Source organism: Pogona vitticeps, chromosome 3, assembly GCF_051106095.1.
Source record: "Pogona vitticeps strain Pit_001003342236 chromosome 3, PviZW2.1, whole genome shotgun sequence".
NCBI classification, from domain to species: domain Eukaryota; kingdom Metazoa; phylum Chordata; class Lepidosauria; order Squamata; family Agamidae; genus Pogona; species Pogona vitticeps.
In genome coordinates this window covers 189413568-189431113 of record NC_135785.1, presented here as the reverse complement: position 1 = coordinate 189431113, position 17546 = coordinate 189413568, and the positions used below count along the sequence as shown (strand labels likewise).

At 39.2% G+C, this 17546-nt stretch overlaps 1 protein-coding gene across 4 annotated transcripts in view; it reads left to right on the top strand.

Annotated features, from left to right (window-relative positions):
- The window catches only part of LOC140705709 (uncharacterized), a 55343-nt gene extending 41054 nt beyond the window's left edge, over nt 1–14289 (top strand). For all 4 annotated transcript variants that reach the window (XR_013543566.1, XM_078390458.1, XM_078390457.1 and 1 more), the window contains one exon: nt 401–14289. The gene's annotated coding sequence lies outside the window, so the exon portion shown is untranslated. The remainder of the gene's footprint in view (nt 1–400) is intronic.
- The last annotated feature ends 3257 nt before the right edge of the window (nt 14290–17546 follow it).

The following is a 17546-nucleotide window of genomic DNA, read 5'->3' as shown; positions in this document are numbered from 1 at the left end:
GACTTGTGTACAGACTGGTATGTGTACAGACTACTGCTGTAGGCAATGGTGTCTAGAATACAGAAACAATTTACAATTTATTTTACACTGTGTACCTTTAAATACATTTTGAGCAGCATAAGAGTGGTTTTTCCATTGTCCTGTTATATGCTGCTGTGTGTGTGTGTGTGTGTGTGTGTGTGTGTGTGTGTGTGTGTGTGTGTGTGTGTGTGTGTGTGAACTGAGCAATGCACATGTGTAGGAGGGCCAATCTAAGTCAATGTCAATCATCTTGGCATACCCACAAAATCACCTCTCCAGTTCTCTCATTTGGAAGTAGTCAAGGGGACTTTCTCGTAAGCAGACCTGTATAGGATTGCCATTAGCCATTCACATTAACCATTTGTTCTTCATCTCTTAGGTGCACACCTTAATGTTGTGAAGATGACACAGAAGATGACAACAGTAAAGCTTTAAGACCGCTGGAACCTGGGGCCAGGGACTCGCCCATTTATTGATCAAGGGGTATTTGGATACCCCTACCTTTTACCTGTTTCTCCACTACAGCAGGCCCCTTCCTTTGCCAATATTTGTGATATACAATTTGATGTTGACCTAATAAACTGTGGCCCATATTTAATCCATATCAATGTCTCGCATCTTTATTCCGGGATTGGGTGGGCAATGCGCCTACATAGTGAAAGTATTATTGAAAAACTACAGCTGTAGATATAAGTTTTTATTATAAAACCAAAACATGGCCAGTTTGCTTTCAGGACACAGAGGACAAATAAGGTAAGATAGCAGTAGTTCATTCATTGAATTTTGTGCCAGTTTTCATGATGAAAGAGTAAACAATTATGTTATGTGGACAATAACAAAGAAAAAATGGAGTGCGGTTTACTTTGCCGCTTAAGTTACTTTTGCCTATAAAATGTAAATTAAAAAGAAATAGATGTGGAAACTGTGTTAAACCAATGAGAATGACTACATATTGTAAAATAGAAGCTTTTATAAAACAGTGTAAAGGGAGAAAAAGATGAATGTTATTTTAAGTAGTTTGCTTCTTGATAAGCAAGTGGAAAAGAAAATCAAAAATGCTGTTCATTTTATAATGCTCATAACAAATAATTAATAATTCCTTAACTGAGTGTCATAACAATGAGGAGTATGAACTCATGAAATGTTTTTTAGTATTTGTGTATGAATACTTTTAAATGTAAAAGCATGTAATTCAAGATGTACTGCCCAGATATGGTATTAAGGAAATTACTCCAAGTGGGGGCATTTTCCCATCTAGGAGCTACCTCAGCTACTTGCTGACTCATATCCCAGCTGAGTCAGCACACAACTGATTGGACAAGCTGACATTGCTTCCTCACAAGAGAGCTAAAATTGTGTGTCACAATATTTTGACTTAACTCAAAACATCAAAAGTATTTAAATAGAATTCTCTACTATGTTTATGGAACATTTCAAAAGGAGTGAGGACATATCCCAAATATCATCTCATGAAAAACATATCCCAAGAATCACAGCCCCCTGCTTTTTGCAAACAAGTGAGAAGATGCACATGGACTGAGAGCAGCCAGGAGATAATTATGGGAATAACTTAAATAAAGGCTGGGAAGACTGGTGAGCTTTTCTCTTTTAGAGAAAATGTTTTTCTGTGCGTCAGCTATATGCTTAGAGCTAAATAATGCTTTTCATTTTGTGTTTTCTTATTATAAGAACTCTGATGCTCTTCAATGTAATTTTAAGGAAGCTCTGGAAGCTTTTAAAGTTATATTGCTTTTTACTTTTAAATGAAATATTATAGAGATGTATTATCTGCCATTATAGGCTATAAAACTCTATATTTACATGTGTTTCTATTTTTTTGATTAAAACATAACTTCTTGTCTGGATTTTGCATAGCTATAAGCTTACAACTGAGATGTATTTTCTGACTTTAGCTTAAGTTTAGTTTTTATGGATTTTTAAGTATTTTAAGCCTATGATTTTTGCGTGTCTATATGACTTTTGGAATTAAGCATATGTGCCTACAGTTTTCTTCATAACTGCAAGACTTTCTTTAAGAATTTTTGGATCTGCTACTTTTAAGCATAAAAGGATGCATAGAAGTGATGTGAATAAATAGAACTTGCAGAGAAGTAACAAGTTCTAGAATGGCCTTGAATTATTACAACAATTAAGACACTTTCCATATTTTTCCATGTATAAGATGATACTTTTGTCTAAAATCTTTAGATTAAAAATGGAGGGTCATCTTATACACAGAAATAAGCTGAGGAGAGAATAAAATGGCCCATGCCTCTGCAAACAAGCTTCTTTCAATCACAAGGCTTAGTTTCCTGTAGTCGGGAGACTTAGCTTCTTCTATGTAACTAATGTCAGCTGATGCTGTACAAACCAACTGGAACGCACCTTGTTTCAGGTGGAGCCTGTAGGCAGTGCTCAAATTCAACAGGGACTCGTAATGTCTGAGCATTCTGAATCCAGAGGCTCAATACTCAAACCTAAGTTAAGATGTATTGATTTGGGGTTAGAAAAGTGGAGGGGGTGTCTTATACATGGGGGCAAATTATATGGGGGGGAGATGATATAATGAGATTCCCAAGAAGAATTTACAAACAGCTGTTACTGATTATTTCGTTTTGTTCTGGTATTAACCCTTTACTGGGATGTTAGCTATGATAAATCATAGAATCTGTTCTCTTTACCTGGGAGGTCTGTAAATCTTATAGGACTCCTAGGAGAGTCAGTAATACAAATATGGCAGAATGTTTAAATCTTTCACTGGTTGGTGTCAGTGGAGTAGAATGGCATATTTTCAGCCAGATACCAACAAAGTGTTCTATTCTGGAAATGACAAACTCCCAAGACTTGGAGTGGCTCCAGTAGACAAGTTGTGGCACAGACAGTTAAGGGCTACAGTTTAAAAACTGACTGAATAATATCAATCAAAATTCTTCAAAAGCCTGTCAACAGAACTATCATTCAAGTCTATGCTCGAACTACAGGTGCTGAAGAAGAGACTGAAAGCTTTTACACAAGCATCCAAGAAGAAATTGATCACACATCAAAATAAGATGCACAAGTAGTGGCAGGAATGAAAAAATAAGAAACAAAGAAGAACCAATATTGTTGGAATATTTGGCCTAGAAGTCAGAAATGAAGCAGGAGAATGACTCATAAAATTGTGTGAAGCCAACAACCTCCTTACTGTAAATACATTGCTTCAAACAACTGAATAAAGCACTATAGGGTGGTATATGAGCACAGGTTGCTGTCCTCTGAAGATGCCGGCCACAGAGACTGGCAAAACGTTAGGAAGAACAACCTTCAGAACACGGTCAAAGAGCCCGAAAAACCCAGAACAACCAACTGAATAAATAGCTCATCCCCAGATGAGCACTGTAGGAATCAAATAAAATAAATTATTAAAAGTAGTAGATGGAGTAGCTGTATTCTCTCTGCTAAAACATGATGAGGAGCAGGTTGTGGTACTGACCATTAACTGAAAATATCAAAACTTAAAGCTGAAAAAGAACACTAAAAGAATCAGATTACAGCAAAGGCTTTGGCTGTGTGAATCATGACACACACTGTGGATTTTCTAAAAGAAATGAGAGTGCCTCAACACCTGATTGTCCAGATAGTTAACCTATATTGTAATCAAGAAGTTACTGTTAGGACAGAAATTTAAGAAAAAGAATTGCTTCCTAAAGAGCCTCGTGGCGCAGTGGTTAAACTGCTATACTGCAGCCAAAACTGTGCTCATGACCTGGGGTTCAATCCCAGGTAGCTGGCTCAAGGTTGACTCAGCCTTCTATCCTTCCGAGGTTGGTAACATGAGTACCCAGCTTGCTGGGGGGGGAATATGTAGCCTGCATAATTATCTTGTAAACCACTATAGGGCGGTATAGAAGCAGCACGCTTTCGCTTTGCTATAAGCAAAGGTATCAAGAATCTATTTCACCTCCTTCCTTGTTTAATCTGAATGTAGACCATATCATATAGACATCTGAATTAGGTTCATATGAAAAAGGAGTTAAAATTGATACAAGAAGAATCAGTAATTTGAGATATGGAGATGACACCACGTTACTGGCAGAAAGCAGCAATGACCTGAAATGACTTCTGGTGACAGTGAAAGAAGAAAATACAATCAAGTCTGAACTCTCTCCAGAAGCAAAAATGATAAACTTGAACTTTGAGCACATTATGAGAAGACAAGACTGATTAGAAAAAACAATAATGCCAGGAAAAGTTGAAGGCTGCAGAAAAAGAGGAAGACCTAATATGAGATGGTTTGACTCCATAAAAGAAGGCTCAGCCTTGAGTTTGATAGGACATTTTGGAGGTTATTCATTCATAGGATCATTAGTACTTGGAGGCAACTCAACAGAACACAATAACACCTGTCAATTCATACACCACAGGTTGCATACCTGAAAGGATGTTTTATATTTTCTGATTGCAAATAATAAGATACCTGCTTACTGAACAATCCTTTTAAGATGTTATAAGGAAGAAAATCCACTGTTCATGTTCTGAATAAATCAATAAAAAAATTGCAGAAGATGAATATACCTCTCTTGATATTAGTATAGGAAGAACAGTTACTCTGCTTTTGCTCATCTATTTGGTTTACACATGGATAACATCCTACCTGACAACCTGGTATTATTAAAGTACTGAGCAAAATAAAAGGCCACTTGTTCTGTCCTTTCAAGGATAAAAAAATCTCTTTTTAAATGATATGCTGGAGAACAGCTTATCAGAAGTGGAAAATAGGTCAGACACTTAAAGCACTAGCCACCCGAATTTAATAATCAGTATAGGCTGTTTGAAAGATCCACTTAAGAAGTACCTGTAAGTGGTATATCTTACATCATTTATGGGCTGAATGATCGCCGCTGTTGAAGAGTCTGTTAAAATGTTACTCAGAAATTATACATTTAGGCAATTCAGAAGGAAAGAAAGTAGATCAAAGGTTACTGCAAATTCTTCTTCCACATCTCTGTTTCTCACAAATGTTGTGGCATGATTCTCAGTGCTAGTTCTATCTATAGACACAATGAAAGAGCTAGAGGGAGAAGGGGGAGGTTTTAGGTATTGTGAAGGGGCAGCAAATATTTAATTTGTTATCAAACTACTTATTGTATTTTTACTGCCAAAGATAAAGGATGGGGCTTGTAGAATTTTCCATCACTTTGTTAGAATAATTTGACATGCTTTGAGTTCTACAGTGGTGCCTCGACTTGCGACCATAATCCATTCCAGAAGATGGTTGTAACTCAAAATGGTCATAAGGCAAAGCACCATTTCCCATAGGAATGTATCGAAATGCAATTAATCCATTCCTGCCAAAGAAAAAAATAACAAAAAATCACTGCAAGACTGGTCAGAAACACGATTAATCCTTTCCAGCTGAAGGAGGGGAAAAAAGAAAAGCAATCAACTGTGCAAGACCCATTGCAAATGCAAACAAGAGATTGCAAAAAGCAATCAAGCAGATCGTGCAAGATTGGAAATGGGAGGGGACTAAAAAGCACACAAATTCCCTAAGACCCATTGGAAATGGGGGGGGATCCAAAAAGCAAGGAACCCCCCCCCCAAAACATAAACCCCCAGCTCAAAAACACGCTGCAAAACCACCCAGAACAGTTTTTAAAAAGCAGAAAACAGCACCTTACCTTACAAGGCAGCCCAAAGCCTCCTTGCAAAACAAAAAAAAAAAAAAAAAAAAAACACCATGCTCTCAGAAGCAGAAGGAGGCAGTCCGAAGCCTCCGTTGGCGATGCACACTCTCTAACTGCTGGGGCAAAAGAGCTAGAAAGAAGCAGCCTCGTCACCACCTACAGTTAGAAATTTGAATTTCCTGCCTTTTTTCCCCTGCCTTTTTCTGTTCATAAGTGGAAGCTCGGGTCGCAAGTAGAAGCAAAATTTTGCAACTGGAGCTGGTCATAACTCGAAATGGTCATAAGGAGGGGCATTCACAAGTCGAGGCAACACTGTATTTGTTTTGGATTTGGGGTGGCTTTTGCTGTTTCACTTCAGGTAGCAGAACATCTTAAGCTAGCCATGATGAATCCACGTATGTCCAAACTCAACCCGAGCCCCCTTCATGTGGGCTTTAGATGAAGGGGATCCATATGGAGAAAGGAGCAGCAGCTCCATGCCTCCAACATCATGTCATACGTCTTGGCCACCTCCCTGATGTCCAATAAGTGAGACATGGATTTTAATTTGGGGGGGATCTGAGAGCATACATCTACTTCCAAAGGATTTAGAACCCAGATCTCAAAGAGTTCCAGATTCCATAGAGATCTATGTGCATAGATTTCTGTAGCTTATTAAATGTCCAGAATAGTTGGATGCTAAATGAAACAAAAGAAAGAGAAGGGATATAATACCATGACCTACATTTTCTCTTTCCTCAGCCCAAAGTTCTGAAAAATTTTGCTCACAACTTTGAAACACTTCATTGGGTCCTCATAAAGGTATTATCCTACTTTAGTTCCCCCCTTCTTTTTATTAGACCTGAAGTATCTTCTGGTTAGTGAAATCATATAAACTAGTGCCCATCGACATTGCATCAGTATACTTTGCAGGAGACATCATGGCAGGATTATAAAAATCCTTTTAAAAGTAAGTGACAAATGTGACAAGCCTGCTACTTATGTGCTGTGCCAGCTTAGAAAATCCTGATGGGGAGAACATACTGTAGAATAGTGAATGGAAAGTATCTTTTATTTTGTCATATCAGCCTAGGTCAATTGCAGTATTTACTGAACTAATAAATTAAGTTGTATCTTAGTTGTCTGGTTATTACCTAACAACTTCACTTGTGTTTAGTACTCAGCTGGACATTGGATTTGATTATTATTGAATCAAGAAAACATAATACAAAATTCACTTTACTCTTTCAGCTACTGTATTTATTTTTGTCCTCTGTATCAAGGTTTTTCAAAGTATAGCCCATGTTTTTTTGCTGTATCATAAATGTTTTATGATAGAAACTGGAAGAATATCCACAAACACTGTTTAATATCTAAAAAGTTGTGTAAGCTCACATCTTTTGAAACCTCTCTTCTCAGCACCAAATATAGATGGAACATCATATGGAAGAGAGCTTCCATTTCTATGGAAGCTGATGTTGGGGAATGAACGTGATTGCCACATGATCAAAAATGCTTGCAATAATATTTCAGAAAAGTTCCAGTTACTGTATTCATGCCTCACATGATATGCTGTATGCCTTTACAAAAGGTCACATAAACTTGTTGTTGTTGTTTAGTCATTTAGTCCTGTCCAACTTTTCGTGACCCCATGGACCAGAGCACGTCAGGCCCTCCGGTCTTCCACTGCCTCCCGGAGTTGTGTCAAATTCATGTTGGTTGCATCAATGACACTGTCCAACCATCTCATCCTCTGACGTCCCCTTCTCCTCTTGCCTTCACACTTTCCTAATATCAGGGGCTTTTCCAAGGAGTCTTCTCTTCTCGTGAGATGGCCAAAGTATTGGAGCCTCAGCTTCAGGATCTGTCCATCCAGTGAGCGCTCGGGGTTGATTTCCTTCAAAATTGATAGGTTTGTTCTCCTTGCAGCCCAGGAAACTCTCAAGAACCTCCTCCAGCACCACAGTTCTAAAGCATCAATTCTTCAGCAGTCAGCCTTCTTTATGGTCCAGCTCTCACTTCCATATATCGCTACTGGAAAAACCATAACTTTGATAAAGTTAAATTCATATTTTTTGTTGTTTAGTCATTAAGTCATGTCTGACTCTTCATGACTCCATTGACCAGAGCACGGCAGGCCCTCCTGTTTTCCATTGCCTCCCAGAGTTGGGTCAAATTCATGTTGGTCACTTCAATGACACTGTGCAACCATCTCGTCCTCTGTTGTCCCCTTTTCCTCTTGCCTTCACACTTTTCCAACATCAAGGTATTTTCCAGGAAGTCTTTTCTTCTCATGAGATGGCCAAAGTATTGGAGCCTTAGCTTCAGGATCTGTCCTTTCCAGTGAGCACTCAGGGTTGATTTCCTTCAGAATGGATAGGTTTGTTCTCCTTGCAGTCCACATAAACTTATGTTGATACAAAAGAGAGTTGCCAGGATTTTGCCTGGAATGAGTTATCAGGAACATGGGATGGCAATTTGTAAACAATTGCACTGGTTCTCTCCTCTTTTATTCTGCACCATTCAAATTGTTGGTTATTACCTTTAAAGCTTTCAGTGCCTTGGGTCCACACTGTCTGAAGGACCCCCTGAACCTATCTGTTCATTAGGAACTCCTCAAGAGACCCTACTTTTACCCCTCTTTGAAATACAGTGAGGAGTGGCCTAGAACAATAACATTCCACAGCTACCAAATCTTTACACAGCTCTTAAAGAAGTGTTTTTTCTGTGGTAGACATCCCAGTGCGGTGTAATAGATAGAACAACACATTAGGACTCTGGAGAAAAGGGTTTGAATCCCCACTTGGCCATGGAAACCCACTGGGGAAGTGAAGCTGGTAAAACCACTTCTTAAATATCTCACTTATCTTGAAAGCTCTATTAGGATTGCTGTAAGTTGGTTCTAACCTGATGGCCCACATATTTTAATGAAGTAGATACATAATTGAAGTAATAAATAAAATATGTTCTAGATCGTTCCCTTCACTGGATGAAAACCCTGCCTAAAAAGAATACTCATTCATCTGATATGGTCCTGCAAATGAGATACAAATAGTACTAAATACATGGTCAAAATATGCCAGTAACTTTTGGTATTTAATGTGAAACACTTAAATATGCCATCTTCCCTGAAGCCCAACAACAGCACTACAGAATTTAGTTTCTTTAGATGGTACACAAGCAGAAGCTACTATAAGCAAGAAGTTTCTAAAAACAGGTATCATAATAGTCAGTCCTACTTCAGATTCCTCAAGAATGCAAATGGATAAGTTCTGGAATCCGATGGCCATATTTCTTACCCAGAATCCTCTGAGAATCAAGACAGCACTTCCAGGCCAAGATGGAAATGACCAGAAAATCACATTGAGCTTTTAAAAAATGACATTAGGAGTGGAGGGAGAGATTATTTTTGCTATAAAACAAGAGTGCACCCTTGTTTTAATGCAGATTTTATAGCTCCTAGAGGCACGATTCTCCTTTTAATAATTAGAAATTAAAAAAATGGGGAGAAACATAAGGTTCTGTGGGCTGTAAGCCTTACCACTGATCTTAAAAAAATTTCTTCCAAGAAATTTCTTCCAAATTTTAGCCAACTTTGAGCAAGAAATCTTATTTTTCTATATCTATGCATGCAGATTAAAGTTTACTTTAAAACATTCCATCTCACTACTTTAAGGGTGTACTTTTCTGAAGATAAAGCTGAGAGTTTCCCTACTTTTAAAGACTATTACTGATAATTTTTAAAATCAATATGCAGTTGCACTACGAAATCATGGAAGAGTAGCTGCACAAACATTCTGCTGCTCCATCAGACTCCCCTTGTGAGACTGGTTATGCAACTGGTTTCATGACTAGAAACACAATGGGTTTGCAGGCGTTTATGCTTTAAATAACACATTGTTGTAATTTATCACCATATATATAAATAGATATGTAGATACATAATATATAGGTAAAGATATAGAAATACAAGTATGTGGTGCCCAATGTGTCAATAAGGTCATTAGACAAAATAGCCACTAAGAAGCAATGAACTTCATCATGTGTCAGGACAGAACCGGCATTATCATACTACTACTCTTGGTTCTTTAACAGATGTAATACAGTACAATTGTTCCTAGAGCTTGAAAAAAATGCTTTGTGGATAACAACTGATAGAATCCCCGGGAATTCCTGACATAACCCGCATTTGCCCAAAAAGAATAATTTTCTCCCCAGATTCTAGTGCTCCAGCTTCCTGACTGCTGGGTCCCTAAACCTTCCACAACAGCTACTCAAATGTTCATTGTATCACACTCTTCACCATTTTAGCTGAACAAGAATTTCCAGTCTCATTAACCAGGATTATGATTAGACTTGTTTTGACTTACATGCTCCTGTAACTGTTACCATATGTTTAATGTAAGAATCTATAGTTGGTGGTGGGGATCCAAAGCCATTTACCCCGAAACAAGTTTGTACACACTTTGCCACGAGTGGCCTCCTTTTGCAAAGTCACGGTAATGTGTAATGAAAGAAAGTGCAGAAGATTACAAAACAACCCTAATCAAGTGCAATAATGAATATTTCAACAGGCTGACATTTCAGAGTTTTTTTAATTAAAATTACCGGTGCTATTGATATTGTAATGTCTTCGGGTAACAGAGAGGCAAGTCATCACAGGCCTCCCAAATGGACTTCATTACACATGCAATTAATTATAGATATTGCCGCTGAAACTACCCGGGGAATCTCTGAGATTTAAAGCAAGTACTCAAGCATTTAAGTACAAAATGTAGCTCTGCCAACACCGCCAGCAGATTAACAGTTTCTATATGTAACCCAGATACTGTATTGTTGGGTAGGGTCTCAAATCTTTCTTGCCAGCTCCGGCCTTTGCCCATCAACTTCAGTAACATCACTCCTTCTCCCACAGCCTCAAATAAAAGCTTCTTTTTTTGAAACTAAAGCAAAAGTTGCAATGGTTTGAAATATATATATATATCTCCCACCTAGCAGTCTGATCTTTTTAGCAGCTGTCTGAGCTGGAAGGCAAAGGGAAGTTTTAATCAAAGTGCCTACTGTACATTGCTCTGCTCTGACTTTGACATGGCCTCCTTCTGCTGTTCTCAACTCTGTTCAGGTGATCCCTTAGGACACACATGGTACTGTTCTGAAGAAGGTTTTCTGACTAAGATGATTATTTTCTCTCTCCTAAACTTAGATAAAGGTAGTGAAACAATGGCTGTTTTCAGAAAACCAAAGAGCACTGCAGAACCTGCCACTTTTCAATAACCCCCAGTTGCTCTTTCACACTGCTGGAATCAGTAAACTTCAATACAAATTTTAAAACAAGGGTTGATCTGACCCCAAAAGGAAGGAAATCATTCGTTAGAGACCTTCTTTCAATGCCTCCCTTGCTCCCAAACTAAGGCAATAGTCAGGGCCATCTTGATTATACACAATTGCGAGCCACAGCCAACCTGGAATCAAACTTATTTTAGAAAATACAGAAGCACAAGATTGCTATTTTCATATAACCTTTGCTTCCTTTCTCCAGATGAACATCCATTTCCCACACTGTTCTTCTCAAATGGCTCCCAGTTTCTTTGCAGACTTCCCTTCCTGAATCACAAATGGGTGGTTCAAGACGTGCAGCTGAAAAAAAAATCAATGGCATTGCCTCTCCACTTGTATTACAGTCAGGCAAAAGTGCATGTTTTACTCATAAAGATATTTCACTTTGTTCTCTGGAGCCAACTCACAAATCAGGGTGGATAAGTTTGCAGGCTTATTCCTTCATCACTTCTCTCTATTCCTAAAGGCTAAGCTACACACCAGCTGAAATCTAGTAGTAAGTTGCAACTAGAGTAGGCCCATTGAATCAATGTACCTGGCAGAGGAGTTGACTCACTAGATCCCCACTGATTCAGTGGGTCTACTCTAGTTGTGACTTATTATTGGATTTCAGCCAGTATAAGAATTTGAAGTTCCATTAGCTCTGTGAAGATACTCAGCATGTTCACATGAAGACTGAAGGATGATAATGAGGGCCCACACATATATACCACCCTTCAAGGATCTTTTTCAGTGAGAAAAGTCAGAAATGGGCATTTGCTCACATTCCCACCAATGCAGGAACCCTGATAAATCATATCTAGGTAAAAACAAAAGATGGGTGAAATTTCATTTTTGATAAATAAGAATTTATCAGAATTCCCAGTGTCTTCCTATACAAAATGGAAAGACCTCCCCCCCCCCCCCAAGATTTAAACAAATCAAATATGGGATGTATCACACTGTCATGGTTGTCCATTCAGGCCCAAGGTTTTAAGTGCTCAATTCTGAGTCTGAATTTTTATTCCTCACTGCTGAATTCTTACTGAATCAGAATTGATGATAAACCTCTCTTTTTTTTTCTGAGATGCTCTTCAATTTTAACATATACGTGGCAGGCTTGTACTGCATGCTCCATTCTATACCCAGACCAGCCTGACCAAATTTGGCCACGACAGTGTGAGGTTGGAGCATTCATTTCAATTTGTTTCCAGAACATTTATTCAAATTCAAAGATGTCTTCACACTGAGATAGAGAGAACTTGAGACAAAGAAGCAAATGCAGAAGAAAGCAAAACTGACATATGTTCTGATTTCTGGCATTTTATGCTTTTCGACCTCCCAGTTCATCCTGGAGAGGCTGGAAACTCAGTCAAACTAGATATTACTGGGAAAGTGTCCTTTTGCAACTGTACTTCCTCAGCGATAATGTGCTTTGGCAATCAAATTTGTAGGTTGAGCTGTTTACAGTCCCGCTACCAATCACAAAATGAAGAATGCTAAATGCAAGATACACCGTTGAGAGGAATCCCATCGTATATGAGGAATTAATGTCTTTTAACACTTGAAAAATAATATAGTGAGCCACCTGGGTCCCCTTTTGGGGGAAAAAGCAGCATATATATGTACAAACAAAAAGCATATCTTCAGGAAACTTGATGAACATACCTGCTCACCTAATTCTGAATAAGGTGTGATGTTTACTCATACAGGGAGATACTTACGCAGTCTTTCTCACCCTAGGCCCAGAACATCCCCTTCATGGATTGCTGCCTTGTCGTTGCGAAAGGGCTTGAGTAATTCAGAGAAGCTATGGGCTATGCCATGCAGGGACACCCAAGACGGACAGGTCATAGTGGAGAGTTCCGACTAAACTCATCCACCTGGAGTATGAATTGGCAAGCCACTCCAGTATCTTTGCCAAGAAAATTCCATGGACAGAAACAAAAGGCTAAAATATATGACACTGGAAGATGAAGCCCTCAGGTCGAAAGGTGTCCAACATGCTACTGAGGAAGAGCAGAGGACAAGTACAAGTAGCTCCAGAGCTAATGAAGTGGTTGGGCCAAAGCCAAAAGGACGCTGAGTGTGGACGTGCCTGGAAGCAAAAGGAAAGTCCGATACTGCAAAGAAAAATATTGCATAGGAATCTGGAATGTAAGATCTATGAACCTTGGAAAGCTAGATGTGGTCAAACAGGAGATGGCAAGAATAAACTTTGACATCCTGGGCATCAGTGAACCAAAATGGATGGGAATGGGAAAATTAAATTCAGACGATTACCATATCTACTATTGTGGGCAAGAATCCCATAGAAGAAACGGAGTAGCCCTCATAGTCAACAAAAGAGTGGGAAAATCTGTGGGGATAAAATCTCAAAAATGATAGAATGATTTCAGTTTGAATCCAAGGCAAACCTTTGAACATAATTGTAATCCAGGTTTATGTACCAACCACCGATGCTGAAGAGACTGAAATTGACCAATTCTATGAAGATTTACAAGACCTTTTAGAACTGAAACCAAAGATAGATGTTCTTGTCATTATAGGGGACTGGAATGCTAAAGTAGGGAGTCAAGAGATAAAAGGAAAAACAGGCAAGTTTGGCCTTGGAGTTCAAAAGGCTAATAAAGTTTTGTCAAGAAAACAAGCTGGTCATCACAAACACTCTTTTCCAGCAACACAAGAGGCAACTCTACACATGGAAATCACCAGATGGGCAATACCAAAATCAGATTGATTATATTCTCTACAGCCAAAGATTGAGAAGTTCTATACAGTCAGCAAAAACAAGACCTGGAGCTGATTGTGGCTCTGATCATCAGCTTCTTATAGCAAAATTCATGCGTAAACTGAAGAAAGTAAGAAAAACCACGGGGCTACTCAGGTATAATATAAACCAGATCCCTTCTGAATACACAGTGGAAGTGAATAACAGATTTAAGGAACTAGATTTGGTGAATGCCTGAAGAACTATGGATGGAGGTTCATAACAGTGTATATTAGGCAGCAACAAAAACAATCTCAAAGAAAAGGAAATGCAAGAAAGCAAAGTGGCTGTCCAATGAGGCCTTACCAATAGCAGAGAAGAGAAGGGAAACAAAATGCAAGGGAGATAGGGAAAGTTACAGAAAACTGAATGCTAACTTTCAAAGAATAGCAAGGAGAGACAAGAGGGCCTTATTAAATGAACAGTGCAAAGATATAGAGGAAAATAATAGAAAGGGAAAACCAGAGATCTGTTCAAGAAAATTGGAGATATTAAAGGAACATTTTGTGCAAAGATGGACATGATAAAGGACAAAAATGGTAGAGACCTTACAGAAGTAGAAGACATCAAGAAGAGGTGGCAAGAATACGCAGAGGAATTATACCAGAAAGATCTGGATGTCCTGGCTAACCCAGATAGTGTGGTTGCTGACCTTTCCAGACATCCTGGACAGCAAAATCAAGTGGGCCATAGGAAGCATGGCTAACAACAAGGCCAGTGGAGGTGATGGCATTCCAGTTGAACTATTTAAAATCTTAAAAGATGATGTTGTTAAGGTGCTACACTCAATATGACAGCAAGTTTGGAAAACTCAGCAGTGGCCAGAGGATTGGAAAAGATCAGTCTACATCCCAATCCCAAAGGAGTGCAGTGCCAAAGGATGCTCCAAGTACTGTACGATTGCATTCATTTCACATGCAAGGGTTATGCTCAAAATCCTCCAAGGCAGGCTTCAGCAGTATGTGGACCAAAAACTCCCAGAAGTACAAGCTGGATTTTGAAGGGGCAGAGGAACTAGAGACCAAATTGCTAACATGTGCTTGACTAGGCAAAAGCCTTTGACTGTGTGGACCACAGCAAACTATGGCAAGAAATGCCTGACCACCTTATCTGTCTCCTGAAAAATCTATATGCGGGACAGGAAGCAACAATTAGAACTGAATATGGAAAAACTGATTGGTTCAAAATGGGGAAAGGAGTACAACAAGGCTGTATATTGTTTCCCTGCTTATTTAACTTATATGCAGAATGCATCATGCGAAAGGCTGGACTGGAGGAATTCCAAGATGGAATTAAGATTGCCAGAAGAAATATCAACAACCTCAGATATGCAGATGATACCACTCTGATGGCAGAAAGTGAGGAGGAATTAAAGAACCTCGTAATGAGGGTGAAAGAGGAGAGCTCAGAAATGGTCTGAAGCTAAACATAAAAAAAAAAACCTAAGATCATGCCCACTGGTCCCATCACCTCCTGGCAAAAAGAAGGGGAAGACATGGAGGCAGTGACAGATTTTACCTTCTTGGGCTCCATGATCACTGCAGATGGTGACAGCAGCCACAAACCTAAAAGATGCCTGCTTCTTGGGAGGAAAGTAATGATAAACCTAGACAGCATCTTAAAAAGCAGAGACATCAGCTTGCCGACAAAAGTCTGCATAGTCTAAGCTATGGTTTTTCCAGTAGCACTGTGTGAAAGTGAGAGCTGGACCAAAAAGAAGGCTGACTGCTGAAGAATTGATGCTTTAGAACTGTGGTGCTGGAGGAGGCTCTTGAGAGTTTCCTGGACTGCAAGGAGAACAAACCTATCAATTTTGAAGGAAATCAACCCTGAGTGCTCACTGGAAGGACAGATCCTGAAGCTGAGGCTCCAATACTTTGGCCATCTCACGAGAAGAGAAGACTCCCTGGAAAAGACCCTGGTGTTGGGAAAGTGTGAAGGCAAGATGAGAAGGGGACGTCAGAGGATGAGATGGTTGGACAGTGTCATTGATGCAACCAACATGAATTTGACACAACTCCAGGAGGCAGTGGAAGACCGGAGGGCCTGACTTGCTCTTGTCCATGGGGTCACGAAGAGTCGGACATGACTAAATGACTAAACAACAACAACGCCCAGAACATATGGGAGCAGGAGTTGTTGTCCCAAGGCGGGTTCCAGGAGCTGTGGTGTCAGATGTGAAAGGCTCCGGGAAACCAGGATAGAACATGCCCACTCCCCTGACCTTCATTCTTGCTGTTGTTCAGATCAGAGGAAGCTGCTTTATAGCCTTTTATACAGTGGGGTCTCTACTTAAGAACGTCCCTACTTAAGAACAATCCAACTTAAGAACAGCTCCATTTGCTAAATTTTGCTTCTACTTGAGAACAGAAATCCAAGATAAGAACAGGAAAAAAAAAACTTTCCTGCTCTTTTTTTAACCTTAGGTCATCTTAGGTTAAAAAAAATTCTCCCCTAGTGGTAGAGTACGTATTAACCAGCTTCAATGTACGAACGCACCTCTACATAACAAAAAAAAAAAAAAAAAAACAGCCAGAACGGATTAATTGGTTTTCAGTCCATTCCTATGGGAAATTTTGCTTCAACTTAAGAATGTTTCAATTTAAGAACACCATTCCAAAACGGATTAAGTTCTTAAGTAGAGGTTCCACTGTAGTTTCTATGGATGGAAAAGAGCAGATATGGATTAAATGGTTTTCAATGCATTCCTATGGGAAATGCAGATTCAACATAAGAACTTTTCAACTTGAGAACCACCTTCCAATACGGATTAAGTTCTTAAGTAGAGACCCCACTGTAATTTCAATTTCTATGAACAACACTAGATGTAAGGAAGGTGCAGCCTTTCAGATGTTGGTGGACTCCAGCTGCAAACATTTCTTACCACTAGCTACAATGCTACATTAGCCCCACTGCTTGACAATAGCTCTCCAGACTTTTTGACAGATATCTTTCCCAAATCTACCTTCTGGAAATGCCACAAATGGAAGCTGGAATTTCTGATTGACTACTTGAGAACATACCAAATAAGCGGGAGCCAAGGAAAAGAACTTTATAGGCCAAAATGGTGTTGCATAAGTCATACCTGCAGAAAAGCAAAGATGTTATTGACAGGAAAAGATTTTTGGAAATTAAAGACTTCCTCTTTCTTTCCTGTAGCTGTTCTGACTCTTGAGTAAACCATTGGTTGCATGGGAGCCACAGGACAGAAAGGGGAGATCTCTCCCTGATTGTAATGTCACCCAGCAGTAATATTCTTCTTCTTCTTCCATCCCATGGTTCCATACAACAAAATGGATTACTCATGAGTCAGACAAGCCATGTGAAAGAAGGATGAAGTACTTAATTAATGAAAATCTCCCCTACCAGGGGAGGGTATCACCTTCCCACACATGTAATTTATGCAATGAAACTGTGGTCATCAATGATAAATCTGTAGATATATCTAAGTTAGTAAAGCTAAATACCTCTTCTCTCCTAGAATCTCTCTTCAGCCCTCCTCCTTAACTTCTATTAAAGTCCATTCATCTCTTAACACCCAGACAGTTCATCAGAAGGAAAGCAGACCTGATTAAAGATTATATGCACTGTTATTCCATAACAGCTTGGCTATAATTCACCCTTGAATGACTTTTAACAACTCTGAAGGAAAAGGTAAAGAGGACAGTAAAGGCATTTGGGAAAGTTGAATCTGCAAGCCTTCGAATTTAATGCTAACATGAACAGTAAAGATGAAAAAAACCCTGTAAGTTTTGCTGCACCGAGGAAATAGCTTTCACGAAATTGATATGAAA